Source organism: Vombatus ursinus, unplaced genomic scaffold (assembly GCF_900497805.2).
Source record: "Vombatus ursinus unplaced genomic scaffold, bare-nosed wombat genome assembly UNPS02014779.1, whole genome shotgun sequence".
NCBI classification, from domain to species: domain Eukaryota; kingdom Metazoa; phylum Chordata; class Mammalia; order Diprotodontia; family Vombatidae; genus Vombatus; species Vombatus ursinus.
In genome coordinates, this window is record NW_020954557.1 from 19,978,839 (window position 1) to 19,987,205 (window position 8,367).

The following is an 8,367-nucleotide window of genomic DNA, read 5'->3' on the forward strand; positions in this document are numbered from 1 at the left end:
TGATGATAGCAATAATAATGGCTAGCATTTATACAGAACTTTGAGATGTTCCAAGCACTTTACATCTATTATCTCATTTGAGATTATTTCTAAGATTCTTTCGGGCTCTAATTTTCATGACTTGCTCTGCTTGGCCCTAGAGGTCAGAACTAAGAAGATTGAGTGGAAATTACACTGAAGCATATTTCAGTTGGATACAAAGAGAACTTCCTAAATATAAATGCTGTTAAAATAAAATGGGCTAGCTAAGAATGCAACATGCCCTTCTCAGAACTCATTACTGGAGGCCTTTCTTTGAGGGAAGGACATATGTCAAGGACTAATCAATCAATCAACAACATTGGACATGGCTTAGTGTATGCCAGGTCTTATGCCAGGCACTGGGGATACAGAGACACAAATAAAACAATCCTTGCCTTCAAGAAGTTTATGTTCTGTTAGATATTTTAGTGCATATTCTGGTACAGGTATGGGTCAAACCAGATGACCTCTGAGGTTCTCTTCAGGTCTGAGATTCTGTGAGTTGAAGAATTGTTAAAGGCTGCTTGGGTGATAACTATGCAGTACCTGGGCCAGTTTACTTTTTAGAAAACAGCTGTAGCCTCTGTAAGTCTTATAGCCTAAAAATCCATGGTTTCCCTCTGTCTGACTTTGTATAACCTTTCACAACAATTCACAAGCTTAAGGTTTGCTTAAGCCTTAATTTTCTTTTGTCTTAAAAGTTATTTCTGAGATTTAAGTAGAAGAGGATGCAATTATTATTCTAACCAAGGTAGCTATTTAGTTCACTTAAAATTCATTAAAAGCTAAGATTTAAGGAGGAAATGAGATGCTAGTTTTTTAATAGACAATATATACTAAAGTATTTTTTATAAAAACTGATGACATGGAGGAGTCATTCATGTAATATAGAAAGCAGACATAATTAAAATAACTGATACTCACATATTGCTTAAAGCAGAGGTTCTTAACCTTTTTGTGTGTCATGAATCCCAATATAGTCTCAAGAAGCCTTTGGATCCTTTCTCATAATAACGTTTTTAAATGGATAAAATATTTTATATAAGATTACAAAGGAAACTAACTAAATTGAAATAGAGTTATGAAACTATGTTTGCAAAAGTTCAAAAAAATCTATTCATGGACTCCTTTTGGCTCAGAATATCTAGGTTAAGAACCCTGAGCTTAAAGATTTATGAAGTGTTATCCTGTGAGGTAGGTAATGCAAATATTAACAATCCAATTTTTCACATGAGGAAATAGAGGTATAGACAGATGAAGTTGCTTTTTCCCATGGTCATGCAATTAGTAAACAGCAGAATAGGGAGTCAAATCAAGAACTTCTGTTCCCGAGACTACTATTCTTTACCCCCACAGCATGCTGCCTCATCATAACACAAGTATATTAAATATAAGGATATTGATATAGTGAACCCGATATAGCTTTCAAATTTAAACCTTTTTAAGTCTTCTATTTAAGTGTTTTTAAAAATTGATTTTTAGTAGAGCACATAGGTTTCATTTTGTTTGTTTTTTTAAGAAAGTAGCATTAATGAAAGTAAATATGTACCAATCGCTGAAAAAAAAATTCTTAAATTGAGATTTGGATTCATAGAAGATCCGAAGAAGGAAGTAAAGAAACATAAGAGGGACAGAGTAAGGTTAAGAAGACTATTTCTGCTCACCTTAAAAGATAAACTACAGAGAAACTGCTTATTCAGAAAAGATAGTCTTAATATTAGCTCAAATTTATATAACCCCCCAATCACAGCAGACTATATGTATTATTAACTTTTTTCTTGTTTTAATTGGACCAGTGATTTCATTGATACCAAAGCTCCTATAGAGGTACATTCTCACCTTCTCTGATATTTAGGGTCTTAGACATTGAGTAGTTAAGTGACTTGCCCAGTACATAGGCAGTACCTGGAGGAGACAGGAATTGAACCCAGATCTCAATGACTCTGAGGCCACCTCTCTATCAACTACACCACACTGCCTCTTGTCTTACTTTATAGCTGAAGAAAATGAAACTTAAAGAGGTTAAATGACTTGTCCAGTGTCACACAGAATAAATGTCAAAATTTAGACTTGAACCAAATGAAAGACCAGAATAAGGAAGCTGTAAGGGTAAAACAGTATCAGTTTATTTGGTGACTTTCAGCCTGTGACTGAGTTATCTTAAAAGTTCATTAGTAGCTGAAAAGTTGAAGACAAATGACCTAAATGAATTTTAACAAGTTGGTCTGAAGTTCTAGAGCCATTTCAAGAGGAGTTGGACTCCATAATAAAGAATCAAGATGAATTAAAAAGAAATTTATAATTCAACCTGCAGGGGAACAGAACAGTGAGAATATATGTGTGTGTGTGTGTGTGTGTGTGTGTGTGTGTGTGTGTGTGTATATATACATTTATGTAGTTTTCAGTATTCACTTCCATAAGCTTTTGAGTTTTAAATTTCTCCCTTTTCCTCTCCTCCCCCATCCTCAAGATGGCATGCAATCTGATATAGGTTCTACATATACATTCATACTAAACATATTTTCACATTAGTCATGTTGTAAAGAAGAATTAGAACCAATACGAGGAAGAATGAGAAAGAAGAAACAAAACAACAACAACAAAAAGAGAGAGAGCAAATACTATGCTTCAATCTGCATTCAGGGGCAGCTAGGTGGTGCAGTGGATAGAACACAGGCCCTGGAGTCAGGAGGACCTGAGTTCCAATCCATCCTCAAACAATTGACACTTACTAGCTGTGTGACCCTGGGCAAGTCACTTAACCCCATTGCCTAGTAAAAAAAAAAAAACTAATCTGCATTCAGACTCCATAAGTCTTTCTCTGGATGTTTTATAGCATTTTCAATCATGAATCTTTTGGAGTTGTCTTAGATCCTTGTGTTGCTAAGAAGAGCCAAATCTATGAAAGTTAGTCATCATACAATGTGGCTGTTACTGTGTACAATGTTCTCCTGCTTCTACTCATTTCATTCAGCATCAGTTCATATAAGTCTTTATAGGTTTTGCTGAAGTCCTCATGCTCATATTGTTCTTATAGAACAATTCACATTCAAATAACACAACTTGTTCAGCCATTCCCCAACTGATAGGCATTCCCTCAATTTCCAATTCTTGGCCACCATGAAAAGAGCTGCTATAACTATTTTTATACATGTGGGTCCTTTTCCCATTTTTTAATAATTTCTTTAGTATACAGATGTAGAAGTGGTATTGCTGGGTCAAAGGGTGTGCAGAGTTTGGTTGCCTTTTGGGCATAATTCCAAATTACTCTCCAGCATGGTTGTATCAGTTCACAACTCCACCAATAGTGCATTAGTATTTCAATTTTCCCACATCTTCTCCAACATTTATCATATTCCTGTTTTGTCATCTTAGCCAATCTGATAGTTGTGATGTAGTACCTCAGAGTTGTTTTGATTTACATTTCTCTAATCAATAATGATTTAGAGTATTTTTCATGTGATGATAGATAACTTTAATGCCTTCCTCTAAAAACTGCCTGTTCATATCCTTTGACCATTTATCAATTGGAGAATGACTTGTATTCTTCTAAATTTGATTCAGTTCCCTATATATTTAAGAAATGAGGCTTTTATCAGAGGCATTGACTGTAAAAAAATGTTTCCCAGCTTTCTGCTTCCCTTCTAATCTTGGTTGCATTGGCTGTATTTGTGCAAAAACTTTTCAATTCAATGTAATCAAATTATTCATTTTGCATTTCATAATGTTCTCTATCTCTTGTTTGGTCATACATTCTTCCCTTCTCAATAAATCTGACAGGTAAACTATTCCTTGCTCTCCTAGTTTGCTTATAGTATTAGCCCTTATATCTAAATCATATGCCCATTTTGACATTATCTTGGTATACTATGTGAGATGTTGGTCTATATTTAGTTTCTGCCATACTGTTTCCCAGTTTTCCAAGCAGTTTTTGTCAAATAGGGAGTTCTTATTCCAGAATCCGGAGTGTCAAATAGTAGATTAGTACAATCATTGACTATTGTGTCTTGCATACCTAATCTATTCCACCGATCCTTTGCTCTATTTCTAAACCAGTACCAAATGGTTTTGATGATTGTCACTTTATAAATGTAGTTTTAGATCTGGTATGGCCACCTTCTTTTGCATTTTTTTCTATTAATTCCTTTGATATTCTTGACCTCTTATTCTTCTGATAAATTTTGTTGTTCTTTTTTCCAGATCTATAAAATAATTTTTGATAGTTTGATTGGGATAGCACTGAATAAGTAAATTAATTTAGGTAGAATTGTCATCTTTATTATTTTAGCTTGGCCTACCAATGAGCAACTGATATTTTTCCAGTTGTTTAGATCTGACTTTATTTGGTTAAAAAGGGTTTTATAATTGTGTTCATATAGTTCCTGAGTTTGTCTTGCCAAGTAGACTCCCAAATATTTTATATTGTCTATAGTTCTTTATAGGATAAGATAGATTTCTTTATCCAACTGAGTGTGTGTTATTCACTCTCTGAGCCAAATTCAATGACAGTAATGTTCAAACAATGCTCACCACCTTCCTTTTTTCCTTCTACTGTAATAGACCTTTCATGCCTCTTCATGTGATATATTTTTCCCATTCCACCTCCCCCTTTCCTCTTGTCTCAGTACAATCTTTTTTTCCACCCCTTAATTGATATGTTTTACCATCACATCAAAGTCAACTTGTACCCATACCCTTTGTCTAAGTATACTCCTTCTAATTGCCTTAAGTTACAAGTATCATCCTCAAACAGGGATGTAAACAGTTTAACCTTATTTAATATTATGTTGTTGTTGTTTTTGTCTTTCTTATTTACCTTTTTATGCTTCTCTTGAGTCTCATATTTGAAGATCAAATTTTCTATTCAGCTCTGCTCTTCGCATCAGGAAAGTTTGAAAGTCCCCTAGTTCATCAAATGTTCATCTTTTCCCCTGAAAGATTATGCTCACTTTTGCTGGATAGTTGATTCTTAGTTGTAATCCAAGCTCCTTTGCTTTTCAGAATACCATATTCCAAGCCTTCTGATCCTTTACTGTAAAAGCTGCTAAGTCTTGTGTAATCCTGACTGTGACTCCTTGATATTCAAATTGTTTTTTTCTAGCTGATTGCAGTATTTTCTCCTTGACTTGGTAATTCTGGAATTTGACTATAATATTCCTTGGAGTTTTTATTTTGAGATCTCTTTCAGGTGACCAGTGTATTCTTTCAATGACTATTTTACTCTCTGGTTCTAGGATATCAGGGCAGTTTCCCTTGATAATTTCTTGAAAGATGCTGTCCAGACTCTTTTTTGATCATGGCTTCCAAATAGTCCAATAATTCTTAAATTACCTCTTTTGCATCTATTATCAAGGTCAGTTGTTTTTCCAATGAGTTATTTTGCAATTTCTTCTTTTTTTTATTCTTTTGAATTTGTTTGATTGATTCTTGATATCTCATAGTCATTAACCTCCACTTGCCCAATTATAATTTTTTAAGGAATTATTTTCTTCAGTTAGCTTTTGTACTGTCTTTTCCATTTGGCCAATTCTACTTTAAGAAATTATTTTCGGGGCAGCTAGGTGGTGCAGAGGATAGACCACTGGCCCTGAAGTTAGGAGGATCTGAGTTCAAATCCAGCCTCAGACCAAACACTTGACACTTACTAGCTGTGTGACCCTGGGCAAGTCACTTAACCCCAATTGCCTAAAAATAAAAAAAAATAAACAATAAAAGAAATTATTTTTTTCAGTGGATTTTTTTTTCCATTTGGCCAATTGTGTTTTTTAAGGAATTGTTTTCTTTAGTCAATTTTTGCCCTTCCTTTTCCAAGCTGTTGACTCTCTCTTGCATAACTTTCATTTCTTTCCCTAATTTTTCTTCTTCCATTCTTATTTCATTTTTTAAATCATTTTTGAGCTCCTCCAAGAAGGCTTTTTGGGCTTCAGACCAATTTATTTTCCTCTTTGAGGCTTCATATGTAGGTGTTTTGACATTATTGTCTTCTTCTGAGTTTGTGTTTTGATCTTCCCTGTCATCATAGTAGCTTTCTATGGGTGGAGCTCTTTTCTGTTTTTTTACTCATTTTTAGCTGATAGCACGACTTTGAAAGTTGAGCTCTGCTCCTGGGGCACAGGGTGTACAGTCCCAAGTTTCTTTTGCTGGGGACCAAAGGCCTGGCCACTGGCTTTCTGTGCCAGGGCCTAAGGTGCTGGAGGCTTGATCACTGTGCTGGGGTGGCCCAGCCTAGTCATGCCTTGTGTATGTTGAGTATACGTGTGTGTGTGTGTGTGTGTGTGTGTGTGTGTTTGTGTGTGTAAATAGGGTATGTTGCTGGTCTGGCAGTTTGCTTTCTGCACTGGGGCTGGAGGCCTCCCAGTTGGCTTGCTATGCCACTAGCCTGCTGATCCAGGAGAGAGCTGCCTTGATTGCTGATCTGTGATGTGGCTAAAGGCTTCCTTCTGTCTTGCCCAGACACTGTCTGCACTGGGCTGCACTCCCTTTTTACCCAAGTGAAACAGACCTTACCTGAACCCCTTCTAAGTTATCTTAAGTCTTAACAAGCTGTATGACTACAAACAAGTCAGTTCGTCTCTCTGATCCCTGGTTTCCTCAACTGTAAAACGGGAATAATAATATCTGTCATACTCACCTCAAGGTTACTGTGGAATTTAAATGAGATCACCCAAGTCCAATGCTTTGCAAATATTAAAGCACTGTATAAAACCCTAGCTATCATTATTACTTGACAGAGAGAATAATGTTCATTAAAGTGTAGCTAAAGAGAAAAAAATATCAATTTATTTAACCTGTTGAATGACCTGTTGAAGATCAACTGGGAATAACAGCAAAGAACCTGTGAAAGCACCATGGAAAGCAATGATTAAATATGATTTCATTTACAAAATTTTCATTTACATGCCTCTTTTTAGGAGCATATATGTTACACAAAATCACATATTCTTGTATTCTATTGACATGATAGAAAGGAGAAAAATGAACATAGTAGTACCTTCCACTTCTATACTTTTTTATGAATAATTGGTGGGGACTAGTGAAAGAAAGTACAGAGGAGGAAAGCTTAGAAGATACTACCTCATCTTTTAATTCCTGGAAGGTCATCCATTAAATATTTTGGGAAATCACCTCCTTAATAATACATAGAAACTCCACAGGAAGAATTATAGAAACATAATGACCAAATGAGTGCCTAAACAACTCAAGAGGCAATATTAATGGATGAGTCCAATTACTACATTAAATTGAAAATACATTCCAAAATAAGCCATATGTTGTCATTCAAAAAAAGCAAGTGGCTCCTTAATAGTTCTAGGCAAAATCAAAATCAAATTCATATGAAAAACAAATGGGCAAGATAAAATATTCTATGAATGGGGTCTGGCACTCCAAGACTTAAAGACATATTTAATTGGCCATCAGAAAAAAACTATCCTGAACTGGGCCAAAGAAACACAGATAAATAGATCTTTGAATTAGTATCAGTGCACTAGCAAACAACCAAATGTACACCAAAGCCTACTGTTTGAGAACCCTTTAGAAAATAAACTATGACGAAAGGATTTATTATTTGGGGAAATTGGTTGAGAATTTGTTGGGAAAGAGATTTTCACTCATACCTCACATAAAATCCCTGGTGAATTCTAGCCGAATGAGAGACTTAAACTTTTTTGTTATTTAATCCAGAAAACATGAAATAAAGATGAATAAAGTATTTATCTTAATTGTAATGGCATGAATACATTTTTATTCAACAAATGGGTGGAATTATTGGGGACAAGATGGAACGCTTGATTACATCAGTGTTTAAGAAAACTTTAAGATAAAAATGGAAACAGTAAAAAAGAAAAATAACATGTTAGAAATAATATCAGTCAGTTAACAAGCATTTATTAACTATTTACTATGTACCAGTTACTGTGCTAAGTACTGGGAATGCGAATACAAGTAGAAAAAATCCCTTCCCTCAAGCCGGTTACATTCTAATAGGGCAAGAAAACATATAGAAAGAAGCTAAAAAAGTGGTGACGTGGTGGCATGCACAAGGAGGCATTGTAGAGAAAGTCTGAAGTCCATCTTGGAGAGGAATGAAGACATGGCTGGACTCTCTTCCTTAGGGAAGAAAGAAGAGTACTTTCTTTAAATGAAGGGAAGAGCCAACCAATCAAGAGAGAGAGACCCTAGCAGGGGAGAGTACTTCCATTGTGTGAATACTAGGGCTGGAGTAAGCTTTCAGAATGAAAAGTATTTTAAAAGTTTCTGAGGTTTGGTGGAGGAAATCCTAAATGTATCCTTAAAAATTTAGATAGATAGATAGATAGATAGATAGATAGATAGATAGATAGATAG